Here is a 15,649-nt window from a genome sequence, read left to right as displayed (position 1 = left end):
AAATGGCCGGTGTGACGTCGACGCGGCCTTACCATCCAACCGACGCCCCAGGTGCCCCCAGGTACACCAGCCCGACCATCATGGTGCTGGGAGAATTCGGTTCAGGTGCAGTGCAGTGTTGAGGCCCGTCACTCAGGTGGAGCCATGGTTGGGGCAATCAGCACGCCGCTCAACATACAAGGCAATGCAGACGATGTAGATGTTCCCACGCCTACTGCCGCGCGGTCCACCTCTTCCTATCTTGTCACACCGGCTGGATAGATTAGCAGGTCATCGCTAAGCCATTAAGCTGAGTGACGGCCGACACCGCCTCTACCTGCACCCCTGACACTTTTTGACCTGGGGTTGACCTGGGGCTTAACACCTGACCCGCCACCTGGAAGACGACATCGCCTCCTCATGCACCAGCGCACTGCACTCCACCACCTCACCTCCCCCACCACCCCAGACCCCATATCCTTTCATATTGTACATTTTCCTTTTTTTTGTATATTATATTTCAAAAGTGTATTCGTTACGTGTATATTTTCAGATTTACGGCTGCTATCATTTAATAAACCGTTTATTATTATTATTATTATTATTATTATTATTATTATTATTATTATTATTATTATTATTATTATGTACATTCTCTCAATGTTTCTCAATTATTTCCTGAATGTATCCAAGTTGTTTCTCAACTGCTTCCCGAGACACTAGGGAAACGTCTGGGATACATTGTTGTCATACAAAGATTCCTGGTGTGGACGCGCCTTAATGTCCTGCCTGCCTGTGCCGTGAGCTGTGTCGGGTGGCGGTTCTCAGTCTGTCAGTCTGAGTTGCCAGTTATGTAAGTGGGGTCTGTCTGTCTGTCTAAATTAATGACTCTGTCTGTCTGTCTGCTCGTCTCTGTCTTGGTGACTGTCTGGCTGGGCGTCGGTTAGTCTTTTTCTCGGTTATGTCAGGCGACTGTCTGTGTGTTGTAAACTGAACAAATCAGTGACTATTTTTTTATGTTTTCTTGTCTGGCTGTGTATGTGTTACGGCTGTGCTGCGTCTCTCTCTCTCTCTCTCTCTCTCTCTCTCTCTCAGAAGAGGAAAGCAGAGGGGAAAGATAAATCAAGGAGGAGAAAAGAAAGGAAAGGAGGAACCAGAGAAGAGAGAATCGAAGGAGGAGAGAAAGGAGAGGAAGAGGAACTTGAAAAGGGAATGAGAATTCTCTCTCTCTCTCTCTCTGTTCTCTCTCTCTCTCTCTGTTCGTTTTTCAGAAGAGGAAAGTAGAGTGAAGATAAATCAAGGAGGAGCAGGAAAGGAGGAACCAGAGAAGAGAGAATCATGAGGAGAAGGGAGAGGAAGAGGAAATTTGAAAGGAAGGAGATAATTATTTTGGAGTCGGTCCAGCTAATGATGTTTTATTTTATTTATCATTATTTTATTTATTTATTTTGCTTCACTTTAATCCTTCTCCTGCACCCACATCCTCGGTGCTCCTTGTTCCTTAGTGGGGAGAGGAAGGAGGGAGGCAGGAAGGATGGACACACACGCCCTTATCCTGCTTCCCTCCACATCATAAAATAAAAACTGATGGTTATTCGAGACTCATGGCGTTCGAACCCACGAGGAAGCAACGAGACACTTCAACCATCACACAGGAACAATCATCTCCACAACACAATCTCCTTAGCCATTAAACACAGGAATATAGATACCTAGGAGCATCGGAGTATGAGAAGCTACTAGTCTACCTTCCATTACGTTCAACATGACCAATAGTTTTTCCATTTAGCGTAATTCTGCTTTTCATGATTGTAGAGTCCTTGATAGATAGAGTTCTGACAGCCTGAAGAGTTTGACGCAATTATTGGCCCTGTCTTCGCCGCGAGACCGTGTGCTAGTGTTTGAAAAGCGCGGCGAAAACACAGGGCCAATAATGGCGTCCAAATCTTAGGTTGTCGGGACTCTATGAGGGACTCTACAGATCACGACCCAGAAACGGGTTACGCTAAATGGAAAATGCTACAAAATAACCGGTATCCGTTGAAGCGTTTAAGTTCATTCAGTTAGAGTTTCAAGATTCGTCTGTTGCTCTCCACTCGGATGCTAACCCTTCGTCAGTCGCCGTTTGAGTTGGAGACAAGAAGGCCGCGTCGTGTCATGTCTTCATATTTATTGTGTGTTTTGGTGGCGTGTGGCGTTGCGGAAGGAATCTGCTGCGGAAGGGTAGGGAGGCGGGGGGCACGAGCTGCGCTGGGAAGGAAGGTGAGTGGTCCTTTGTTGGGAGGTGAGCCGAGCGTCCATCATGGGCCAGGAGGGTGGTAGCTGGCCCCTCCAGCCGTCACGCGCAGGTGAGGAAGATAGCGGGATACAAATATCTACCGCAAACTTTTTAACCTTTTTTTTATTTCATTGATGTAAACGATTTTATGCACAATATTTCAACATGGACTGAACAAATTTGTGATTTGTGTACTAGTCTATCGAATCTATCTTGAGCCTCTAGGCACGGCTCTGAGCCGCGCTAATGCTGCATCACCCGTCGCTCTCCCAAAGCGAGCTGGCTATCTCTCTCTCTCTCTCTCTCTCTCTCTCTCTCTCTCTCTCTCTCTCTCTCTCTCTTATTTGCGTTATATTTAATATATTTTGCTTGGCTGTGCAGGACGCGAGAGTGAGACTTACGTGAGTCTTCCATGGTGGCGGAAGGTGAATGGTGCGGCACCATCACATGAGCTGCGTTGCCAAGTGAAATGGAAGGTTTACAGAGTCGCTGTCTTTCCTCAAATAATAAGCCCTTCATAACACCATGTGCAGTATATATATATATATATATATATATATATATATATATATATATATATATATATATATATATATATATATATATATATATATATATATATATATATATATATATATATATATATATATATATATATATATTCCACAAATAAATGACGTACAGACTAACTGTGAGACAGATGGTGACGGCGGTGATAGTGGTGGTGGTGATGGTGGTGATGGTGGTAGTGGTGGTGAAAGTGATGATTTCGGAAGGTTGTATTGGTGGTGGCGATGGTAATGGTGATGCTGGCACTGGGGCGCCTGAAGGTCATGGTGGTGATGGAGGTTGTGATGGTGATGATGGTGACAATGATGATGATAGTGGTGATGATGGTGGCAGCTTGTGTTCATCGCTGAAATTGTCGTGATGATGGCAGTGGGAGACATGGTGATGATGGTGACAATGATGAAGATAGTGGTGATGATGGTGGCAGCTTGTGTTCATCGCTGAAATAGTCGTGATGATGGCAGTGGGAGACATGGTGATGATGGTGACAATGATGAAGATAGTGGTGATGATGGTGATAGCTTACCAGTGGAGGTAGTGGTGGTGATGGTGATGGTAGTGTTGAGGATGATGACAATGATGCCGGTGGTGGTGATGGTAGTAATAGAGGTGATGATTGTAGTGGTGCAGAAAATGATGATGAGTGTGGTGGTGGTGGTGGTGATGGTAGTAATAGAGGTGATGATTGTAGTAATGCAGACGATGATGACAATGATGATGAGGGTGAGGGTGGTGGTGGTGGTGATGGTAGTAATAGAGGTGATGATTGTAGTGATGCAGACGATGATGACAATGATGATGAGGGTGAGGGTGGTGGTGGTGGTGATGGTAGTAATAGAGGTGATGATTGTAGTAATGCAGACGATGATGACTATGATGATGAGGGTGGTGGTGGTGGTGGTGGTGGTGGTAGTGGTGAGGCAGCCCATTGTCCTTTTTACCTTGACATAAATTGACGAACTAAGATTGGACTACATTTTCTCGGTCATTATCATTTGAAAAAGAATATCAAAACAGAAGGTTACGTAAAGCCTTAGCCGCCAAGCATCACGTGTAAAGAGTCTGCCTGTATTCCCTCGCAGAATATTACTCCTGCATGCACTCATTGCCGTGACTATTGATCTTGCGCCGCCATCTCCCTGCAAACTGTCGAATCTCACCAGGTTAGGAAGCATCAACGCCACCCTTCGCCTGAGTACATTCGAGGTGGGGATTTTAAACCTCCCAAACTTAATCGTACTTTTCCCTCCCTTTTTCGTTTGTCAGTCTTCAAAGGAGGAGGAGGAGGCTTGATTCAACATTCCTTGCTTAGTTCTTTCTTCGTGCGACGGCCCACACTTAATCGTGCTTCTCCTTCCCTTGTTCGTCTGTCAGTCTTCGAAGGAGGAGGAGGAGGAGGAGGATTGATTCAACAGTTCTTGCTTAGTTCTTTCTTCGTGCCTGCCTTCTGTTTGTATACTCTAGATTACCAGAATTACTTTCATGATTCAGAGTACCAAATTAGACAAGCACAAATATTTAAAAGCTGTAAATTACAGGAAAAACTAGTATACTCTAGATTACCAGAATTACTTTCATGATTAAGAGTACCAAATTAGACAAGCACAAATATTTAAAAGCGGGTAAACTACAGGAAAAGCTTGTATAGTCGAGATTATCAGGATTACCTTCAATATCAAGATGATGTAACAGGACTCAATCGCAAATTTCCAAAAGTGGGTAAAGTATAGCAAAAGTCTGGGTGCGGCCGTCTGGTGGGTCAGCCTCCGTTAGAGCGTCAAGTCATGGAAGTGAAGGGTCAAGGCCAGGCGGTTCGAATCCCTGTGGCGCCGCGGACGTCAGGAAGAGCTTAAACACCCCGATCGTCAACCCCCTGAAATAGCGATCCCATATAAACAAGAGTAAAAGCTGTCAAGAGAAAAGAGAAAAAGGAAATATTGTAAAAGTTTTGCTTATATCTGCGTCCCTGGAGTCGGTTATGTAATGTAGTTTTGGATCCTGTTGTAAAATGAAAATACGAGAGAGGACGCCAGAGATATCTCTCTTTGCAGGCATAACTTGCATTAAGTTTATTGTTTTTCGCGTATGCGTACCAGGACTTGGTGTTATGTCCTGTTGGAAAATGGTGCGTCACGAGAGGACGCCAGAGATATCCCGTTGCAGACATAACCTCTACTTTAGTTTATTGTTTCTCGTATATGCGTACCAGGACTTGGTGTTATGTAATGTAGTTTTGGATCCTGTTGGAAAATGGTGCGTCACGAGAGAGGACGCCAGATATCCCGTTGCTGGCACATTCTCTCCTTGATTTTATTTTGGCTCGTATCTACGTCCCAGGAGTCGGTGTTATGTAATGCAGTTTTGCCTCCTGCTAGAAAATGGTGCGTCACGGAATTGCTGACGCCTGAGAGATCCCGTTGCTGCAACGCACTCTACTTTATTTTGGCTGACCGATGCGTCCCAAGAGTTGATGTTACTTAAAGCAGCGTTGGATCCTGTTGAAAATGGTGCGTCACGAGATTGGTGATGCTTGAGATATCCTGTTGCTGGCACTGTCTCTACTTTGTTCTAGTTTAGCCCATTCAGGTTACGGAATTCAGTCTGCCGCCCTGTTAGGTAACGCTATTTTCTGTGTTTTGTTGTTGTTGTTGTTGTGAGAAGTACATGTAGGTTTTCAAAAAAAGTATTCAGGCACCTCAAAAAAAAAAAAATCGTGTGTTCGCTTTTTGTAAATTTTAAAGCAGTCTAATGTTGTTTTTTTGTATCACCTATTTATTTATTTATTTACTTAATGCATTCCACTGACGTCTCTTCACCTCTACACACTTAAGTGTCTCTCCTCGCTCTCAAAATGGAAAGAAAAAACTACAAAACCTGCCACCGGTCTAAACTTATCTTTCTGTTATTTTTGTGTTTCATCCCGAGTGCACAAACAGGTGACGGAAGGGGAGGGGGGGACGAAGCCAGGAATGTTGGACTAAGCCCGAGCCGTTTACCGCCGCCTCTAATGAGCTCGGCGAAGACTGGCGTTTATATTTCTTATCCTGACAAGAGTCAACGTTACATTTTGTTTAGCAACTTGTACTCTCGCTAGAAACACAGGAGGAGGAGGAGGAGGAGGAAAAAGAAGAGGAGGAGGAGGAAGAGGAGGAGGAAGTAACAAGAACATGGTAAGAAAATGAGGTAGACAGTAAAGCAGGAAAGGTAGTAAAGGAAGGAGATGGAGTAGCAGGAAAATGAGAAGGCGAAGGAAGAAGAAAGAACGAAGTAGTGGAAAGAGAGGAAGAGATGAGGTTTTCGAGAGAGAGAGAGAGAGAGAGAGAGAGAGAGAGAGAGAGAGAGAGAGAGAGAGAGAGAGAGAGAGAGAGAGAGAGAGAGAGAGAGAGAGAGAGAGAGAGAGAGAGAGAGAGAGAGAGAGAGAGAGAGAGAGTAAAGGTCCATATCTCTTAAATACTCACAGAAAAATCATATAATGTGTTCTACCTCGACTCTGGCTTATGTTCTTTACCTGTTTGTACGTAATCACCCGCCGCGGCCCACCTGTGATTAGCTCCCTACCACCGCGTCCTCAGGTGCGCGTGTGCTACATGTCACCTTGGCCTTGCTACACGCCTTCCTCTCCGCCCTTCGTTATGACGGGAGCCAGAACAGGATTTGCATTTATCGCTGATTTGTGATAGTTCGAAATCAGTAGGATATAGATAAACTTCTCAATCACTAGGATATAGATAAACTTCTCAATCACTAGGATATAGATAAACTTCTCAATCAGTAGGATATATATAAACTTCTCAATCAGTAGGATATATATAAACTTCTCAATCAGTAGGATATATATAAACTTCTCAATCAGTAGGATATAAACTTCTCAATCAGTAGGATATATATAAATCTCTCAATCAGTAGGATATATAAACTTCTCAATCAGTAGGATATAGATAAACTTCAATCAGTAGGATATATATAAACTTCTCAATCAGTGGGATATATATAACTTCTCAATCAGTAGGATATATATAAACCTCAATCAGTAGGATATATATAAACTTCAATCAGTAGGATATATATAACCGCAATCAGTAGGATATATATAAACTTCTCAATCAGTAGGATATAGACAAACTTCTCAATCAGTATATATATAAACTTCTCCAATCAGCAGGATATATATAAACTTCTCAATCAGTAGGATATAGATAAACTCTCTCAATCAGTAGGATATAGATAAACTTCTTAATCAGTAGGATAGTAGATAACCTCACCGGCGTTCACGTTTTCTTCCTCGCGGTGCAGCAATTCAACTTCTCAATCAATTAGGATATAGATAAAACTTCTCAATCAATGAGGATATAGATAAACTTCTTCGGCGTCTGCAGATTTCAAGCCTCCTGACCTCTTTTCTTCTTGCATTCTTTGTTTAACTTCGTGATTATTTGTTTTTTCGTTATTCTTCCTCCTCTTTAATTATTTTCTTCCACCAGCTCTTTCTCAACCTTCTTCTCTTCTCTTCCTCCCAGATCCGTTTTTTCTCTCCTACCTTCTACTTTTATCAGCAAATTCTCTCTTGTTCTCTTCTTCCTCCAGTAACTCTTTTTCCTCCTAGTTTCTAGTAGTCAAAAGCACGGCTTAAAGCAGTGAATAAAAGTTTTTGGAAAGAAGGAGGTTTGTGGATAGAAAAGAGAACAGCATTGCTTTACGCCTATGTCTCTTATTTTTCAATTTTTCGTCATCTTTTCTTTGCTTCCTCTTTAAGTTAGTTCTTCAACCGTTTTTACATTAACATTTTTTTACTCATCGCACCTCTTATTTTATCCCATTCCCTTCGTCTTCTTCCTCCTCCTCCTCCACTCCTCCTCCACCTCGCCCTCCTCCACCCTCATCTTCATTGTACGCCATTCTGGGCAATCCTCTTTTAACCAATCTCTTGTCGGTGATGGTAGTGGTTGATCATATTAGAGTGGTGGTCGAGGTTACGTTGGTATTGTGGTGGTAGTGTAGGGTTGAAACACCGGGGACGATATTCATAAACTTCTATTCAATAATGAGTAAGATAAACATAGATCAGTAGGATATATATAAACTTCTCTCAGGAGAATGAGTAGGAAGAGAACGAGAAGTAGAGAGGAAGAGATTCTCAATCGTGAGAGAGATAGAGAGAGAGAGAGAGAGAGAGAGAGAGAGAGAGAGAGAGAGAGAGAGAGAGAGAGAGAGAGAGAGAGATAGATAAACTTCTTCAAATAATCACAGATATAAATCCTATAATGTGTTCACTCGATATATATAAAGTTCTCTTACCTGTTTGTCCGTATATCACCCGCCGCGGCCCACCTGTAATTAGCTCCCTACCGCCGCGTCAATCAGTGCGATATATATAAACTTCTCAATCAGGATATAGATAAACTTCTCAATCCGCCCTTCGTTATGACGGAACCAGAACAGGATTCTGCATTTATCAGCTGATTGTGATAGTTCGAAATCAGTAGGATATAGATAAACTTCTCAATCACTAGGATATATATAAACTCTCAATCACTAGGATATAGATAAACTACTCAATCAGTAGGATATATATAAACTATCAATCAGTAGATATATATAAACTTCTCAATCAGTAGGATATATATAAAATTCTCAATCAGTAGGATATATATAAACTTCTCAATCAGAAGGATATAGATAAAGTTCTCAATCAGTAGGATATATATAAACTAATCAATCAGTAGATATATATAAACTTCTCAATCAGTAGTATATAAACTTCTCAATAGATAAACTTCTAAATCCTAAGTATATATATAAACTTCTCAATCAGTAGGATATATATAAACTTCTCAATCAGTAGGATATATATAAACTTCTCAATCAGTAGGATATAGATAAACTTCCCAATCACTAGGATATAGATAAACTTCACCTCGGCGTCTACGTTTTTCCTCTGCGGTGCACCTCTGACGCCCTCTTTTCTTCTTGCATTCTTTGTTTTCTTCGTATTATTTGTTTTCGTTATTCTTCCTCCTCTTAATTATTTTCTTCCACCAGCTCTTTCTTCGCGTTCTCCCTCTTCTCTTCTCCAGATCCGTTTTTCTCTCCTACCTTCTACTTTTATCTGCCATTCTCTCTGTTCTTCTTCCCTCCAGTAACTCTTTTTCCTCCTAGTTTCTGTAGTCAAAAGCACGGCTATAGCAGGAATAAGTTTTTGGAAGAAGGTTTGTGGATAGAAAGAACAGCATTGCCACGCTTCATGTCTCTTATTTTTCATTTTTCGTCATCTTTCTTTGCTTCTCTTTTGGTTAGTTCTTCAACCGTTTTTACATTAACCTTTTTCTCACTTCCACCTCTTTATTTTATCCACATTCTCTCCTTCGTCCTCCTCCTCCTCCTCCTCTCCATCTCGCCCTCCTCCACCTCATCTGTCATTGTCGCCATTCTGCAATCCCTTAACCAATCTCTTGCCTCTCTCTCTCTCTCTTTCTCTCTCTCTCTCTCTCTTTCTTCCTCCTCATATTCTCTCCTCTCTCTCTCCTTCCCTCCTCTCACCTTCCTCTCTCTCTCTCTCCTCCACCAGTCTCTGTTTCCTCCAACTCCTGTTCCCTCCACCTCCCTCCTTCACCTCCTTCCCTCTCTTCTCCTCCCCGGTCCACTCCTTCCTCCCCTCTCCTCCTCCACCTCCCGTTCTCCCTCCCATCTTCCCTTCTTCTCCCTCCTCTCTCTTTCTCCCTCCACTCCGTCACTGAGGCCACTTTAGGGACCCATAAATCATTCCCGAATGGTATTGTCGAATCTCGCGTATATCACATTAGTCCTACCCTCCGTCACGCCGCGCCCACGGACTGGAAGGCGTGTGTGCGGGGCGAGAAGGCGGGTGTGGCGGCGGGCGATGGCTGAGTGGAGTGCGCTCGCTAAGTGGTACTGGTGGTTGTGGTTGTGGTGGTGTGGTGGTAGTGTAAGGATGAAGCAATGGTAACTCGGTGATGGTAGTGGTTGATCATATTAGGGTGGTGGTCGAGGTTACGTTAATTGGTGGTTGTGGTGGTGGTAGTGTAGGGTTGAAACACCGGGGACGCGGTGGTGGTAGTGTCGGTGTGGTTGTTGTGGCAGTGTTACCTGTTATAGTGAATACGGTGGTTGTATGCTGCTCCAATGTCTGCATACTCCCTGCTTTCTTGGTGTCTTGAATGCCTGCGATGGGTGTTAAGTATTCATGGCTGGTGGTGAAGGGTGACTTGATGGTGGTTGTGGCAAGGGATGACGTACTCATACTCGGTATTCATAGTATAATACACTTTCGAATACGGTACTTTGTGTATTCATATTCGTATTCAATAATTATTGATGAAATTAAGTATTCCGTATTCATCCACGGAAAAGTATTCGTATTCTAATCTGACGATACTTAAAATATTATCAGAAAGCAGCCGTTGTTCCTTGCACGTTGTAAGGTGTACTGAATGTGCCATACCCACTTACGTTTAGAAAATATTTTCCAATAAAACACGCTTGTAAGTTCAAATTTCTACCTGCGACAGTTAGAATGCAGCTACAACTGCGTATAAACAAGTTAGAACACCCATCTGAGCCGCTATTACACCAACGCTTATGGCTCTCACATACGCAACTATTTTCCTTACAGTAGTAATTTTGTACCTTTGGGTGACAAATTCTTTACAACTACGTGAACACAACAATTAAAACACACTTCTGACTCACTAATAGACACAACAACATCACAGCCGGCTCTCACATACGTCATTACTCGGCTCAAATCCTCCCTCGCCTGTGTTTATGATGACAGAGACGCATGGCTGCTAAGCGCGTTACTCATTATAAAACACCGGAATTGTCACCCGTTCGGGAGTGGAAAAACAACTGCGTGGTGCCCGTCCGTTGATGCCTCGCCACCAGCCATCGTGAGTCATGGGGAGTGCATCATACTAACGGCGTGCTGGCTACAGGTGGTGCTTTATGTCGAGCCATTAAACTGTTTACATGCGCGTGTTATATTAATCTCTCCATTTATTTGTTTAGCTGTTTTATATGAATGATGGGCGGCTATTGCATGTGGCTGGTGTTTATGTGTGGGGATTAGAATGTTTAGCTGTGCGTGTTTTGGGGTGTTTATTTATTGGTTTATTTGTTTGGTTATGTTTTAGCGGCGTGTTGGTTTCTAGTGGGGTCGTTTCTTGAGAAGTCGTTCAAATGTTAGCTGTTTATTGATCTGTTTACTTGTTTCTGTTTCTTGTGTTCCCTCTTATTTATCTTCCAATGGCGTCTTGATCACTAAAACTTTTTTCTCATATATAACGCCTTTTTTTCCGTCACTTTCTTTCCCTTTTTCTTTATAATCCTTCCTTCCTCTCTTCCATCTCCTTTCCTCTTTTCCTTTGATTTTCCTCTTTTTCGTTCTTTCGTTCCTCCTAATTTTCCCCCCTTTTCTCTTTTTCTATTGATATGAGTTCTTTTCCTTTTGTTGCGCGTCTGAAGGTGCAGAAAACAGGACCAGTACTCTCCTTCAATATACACACCATTCTGCCCTTCCTCCTTTTTCCCCTCCCCTATCGTCTATGGCATTCTCGAGGCTGATTATACATTATGAATACATTATGCATGAATTATCAGAGTGGCAGTGTGTCATAAGAGTTGTAATGGAGCTGCCAGGGAGGAAGAGAACACTACTGAGTTAACCTATTCTGTGTACCATGTCATCCTTATTATAAAACACACCCACAGTACATTTCAGAGATATTAGAAGTCTGCAAGCCTAATGAACAGCCACACCTAACCATTTCAGCCTATTCTGTATCATTTTTTGTCCATAAACACACCTACAATACGCTTCCCAGATATATTAGAAGGTCTGCAAAAGGCCTAATGAGCGTGCACGAACCGTTTCTTAAACCCTTTTCTCTTCACCATGTTCATCCTTGGCCATAAACACACACATACAATACCTTCCCAGAGATATTAGGGAGTCTGCAAAGGCCTAATGAACGTGCACAGACCATTTCTTAGTCATAACATCCTCGCCCGTAAAACACCTCCAGTATCCTGCGCTTTCAGAGATATAAAGAGTGTCTGCAAAGGCTTGATGAACGATACTGAACTATTTCTTAACCCATTCTGTGTGCCATATCATCCCCTTCATAACCCCACCTACAGTACCTTTTCCCTTTATACTCTCGGTCTCATTTGCCCGCGATCACAAAGGGTACCCGCTGAGCTCGTTCCACTCACCCACTTCCATATCCAGTTTTTCTCGATCTCCACGCACCAAAAACTCATCCACCGTACCCATTTGCGATACAGGTCTTGCGGGTCCCGGTGGAGTATAAGAAGTGTTTTACGAGCGTCTCTCATTGTCCGTAGTCTTCGTCCATAAAACAAACAAACAAAAGCATGTACACTGGTTGGCTGGCTGTGTGTGCGTGCGTGGCAGTAATACAGGTGTGTGTGTGTGTGTGTGGGGGGGGTTGTATGATGTCAGAGGGGGAGGGTAGAGGGGAGTGGAGGGTTTATTTAATTAAGGGAGGGTATATACTAATGTTGATATGTCTTTGAAGCTAGGAGGAAAGGAAGGAACAGAGGAAAGGGAGGAAAAGAAAGAAGGAATTAAGAAAGAGGAAAGGAGGAAGGGAGGGAAGTTGAGGAAGAAGAAAGAAGCAATGGAGAGAAAAGGAGGAGGGAGGAAAGAAGGAAGGAGGGGAAGAAGGGAAGAAGGAGGAAAGATCTGGTGCTGGGCGAGAGGGCATTGTCATACGCGAGGAAAAAAAATTTCTTTTTGATCTGAGAGTTCATACGAAGAAAAAATATAGTGATTAATGAAGTCTTATCCATCAGCCTTAAGACATGGATGCAACAAAACAGTACGAGAGAAGTGGATGACGACTAAAGTGGAGCGGATGAACCATATGGTGGAACTAGATGTCAGGGGGCGAACGAGAGAGGAGAGGAGAGGAAGAGGGAAGGGGCGTGAGTGGGTGACATACTAAAGACATGGATGCAAAGAAGAGGGTGTAGAAGAGATGGATGAGGACTAAGCTAGAACTGGATGAACCATATTGTGAGGCTGGATGTCTGAGTGGGCGAGGGGAGAGAGAGAAGAGAGGAGAGAAAGGTAGAGGAAGGGGCGTGGTGGGCGACATACTAAAGACATGGATGCAAGAACAGAATTGAAGAAGAGATGGATGAAGACTAGACCTGGGTGAGCAATATGGTGAGGCTGGATATGTGAGGAGGGGCGATTGATGAGAGAGTGAGTGAGGGGGAAGAAGAAGGAGGAGGAGAGAGAGAGAGGGTGACATACTAGCCAACTCGCTGGAACTCCTGAGCTGATTCACTTTCAGTAACCGGCTGGAGGTCTGGCACTGGCACGCTGGAAGGAGGAGGAGAGTAGGCAGCCAGGCGAGCGGACGGGCAGGCAGGCGGGGCACTCGTCACCAGGGTTGGAGTAATTACACTTGAAAAAAAATACTTAAAAATATAATTACAATTAATTTTTCATCCTGTCTGTCTGTTATTAGTGTACCATAGTTCTCCTCCTCGCCCTCATCATCATCCTCACAATTATCATCACATTCAGTCAATATTAGTCCACTGTTCCTTATCTGTTGCTCTCTGTTGTTAGTGTACCATTTTCATCCTCTCCCTCCTTCTCCTCCTCCGCCTCTTCCTCCTCCTCCTCATCATCATCATCATCATCACAGCCATTCACTTAATTCACCATATTCCATTTTATCTATTGTTAGTGTACCCCATCCACTTCATCCACCTCCAGCAAAGGCTCTAATAACTATCCCTATTTATTTATCTGTCTGTCCTCTTCATTATTTTCATCATCTTCATCATTACTCATTATCACATTCATGATCAAAATCAGCCACTAATTATCTCCACTATTATCCATCTGTCACTCTCTCTGCTGTTAGTGTATCCCATCCAGCTCCATCCAACCCTAGCAAAGGTTCTAATAAATCTCTCTATATGTCTCTCTCTGTAGTGTTAGTGTATCCCATCCAGCTCCATCCAACCCCAGCAAAGGTTCTAATAAATCTCTCTATATGTCTCTCTCTGTAGTGTTACTGTATCCCATCCAGCTCCATCCAACCCCAGCAAAGGTTCTAATAAATCTCTCTATATGTCTCTCTCTGTAGTGTTACTGTATCCCATCCAGCTCCATCCAACCTTAGCAAAGGTTCTAATAAGTCTCTCTATATGTCTCTCCCTGTACTGTTAGTGTATCCCATCCAGCTCCATCCAACCCTAGCAAAGGTTCTAATAAGGTCTCTCATAACAATCTCTCCCTATAGTGTTAGTGTGTCCCATCCAGCTCCATCCAACCCGAGCAAAGGTTCTGATAATTCTCTCTATATGTCTTTCCCTATAGTGTTAGTGTATCCCATCCAGCTCCATCCAACCCTAGCAAAGGTTCTAATAAGTCTCTCTATATGTATCTCCCAGTAGTCTTAGTGTATCCCATCCAGCTCCATCCAACCCTAGCAAAAACTCTAATAAGTCTCTCTATGCTACTGTTGGTGTATCACATCTAGTTCCTCAGCAAAGGTTCTAATAAGTCTCTCTATATGTCTCTCTCTGTGGTGTTAGTGTATCCATCAGCTCATCCAGAAGTGGTTAGCGCAGGAGCATCAACTCATTCAAGAAACGTATTGATCGCCACTTTGCTGCATCGGATGAACAAAACGTATATCCAAGTAGGTGCAGTGCTTTAATCCTTCCCCTGCAAGCCACTCCTGTATGGCAAACGCTGTTAGGAATTAGGTCAGTTAACCAGGAGATTAGACAAATTAACTATTTCCCTTATATAGACTAGTCTCGGGCAGAGTTCAAGCCAACTAAGAGTGTCGTCTGAGCTCAAATAAGCCTTGGATGGTACTTACATGCTTCGCTCATCGGCTCCCAGACCGAGACATTATCACCGTATTCACTGCCTGAAGACTAAACACACATTTACAATGAAGGAATAACAATAGTTCAGTGTTTCCTTTCGCGCGATGAAATAATGGCATTGCCCCTTGCGGCAGGATAATTTAACCGATCGAAAGCCATGCCATCTGGCTGAGGGAAACTCAAAAATACCCCTTCTGACCCACGTGGTTGGCTTTTATTGCTCCACTACATCACCTGCTCTCAAGCTAACAACACCTTCAGCGCTTCGCCCCACATTAACTCGCGACAGTGCTGACTTAAACTTAGTCCCGAGGACTACAGGTCTCCTCCAAAACTTAATTCAAGAGACCACTACTTTTGAAACCCTTCGAAAGAGAGATAAGTGCCTCCTACAGTGATTACAAAATAGGTATTACCATTGGGCCTGTTAGGATTATCGTTGCAACGCTGGGAGGTGCTTGAGGGAGAAAGCCCGGCACCCCTGATGAATTAGTGAGTAAAGTGGTTTGTGTGTCTTTTTGTGGAGTTGTCCTGGTGCAGTTCTAGTGTCTTGCGAGAAACATAACCGTTGGGTACGGTAAATTCACTGTATCACAGCATATTTTTCAAAAGTAGTGCAATATTTTCAAAAGAAGTGAGTAACTATCATCCAACTGCTCTTTGCTGGAGATTCAGTTAGACCGGTTTAGCAAGAGTGCAACTATGATGAGTTCATCCCTACTGAGGCAACATAAAGTAAAAGATGAAAGTGTTACCGTTTGGTCATTCTTATGTATACGTGATCTGTCTCTGTTTGGGAGTTGGGATCACGAGTTGGTTCTAGCAAACGGGTTCAGAGATCGGGTGATATGAGTTGCTTATGCTTTAATGGTACTTCGACCCTTCCTCCTCGACCACCCTCAGTATCTCGGGGGTGTGGTT

This window comes from Eriocheir sinensis, unplaced genomic scaffold (assembly GCF_024679095.1).
Source record: "Eriocheir sinensis breed Jianghai 21 unplaced genomic scaffold, ASM2467909v1 Scaffold1027, whole genome shotgun sequence".
NCBI classification, from domain to species: Eukaryota; Metazoa; Arthropoda; class Malacostraca; order Decapoda; family Varunidae; genus Eriocheir; species Eriocheir sinensis.
Note: the sequence above shows the minus strand (reverse complement) of the source record.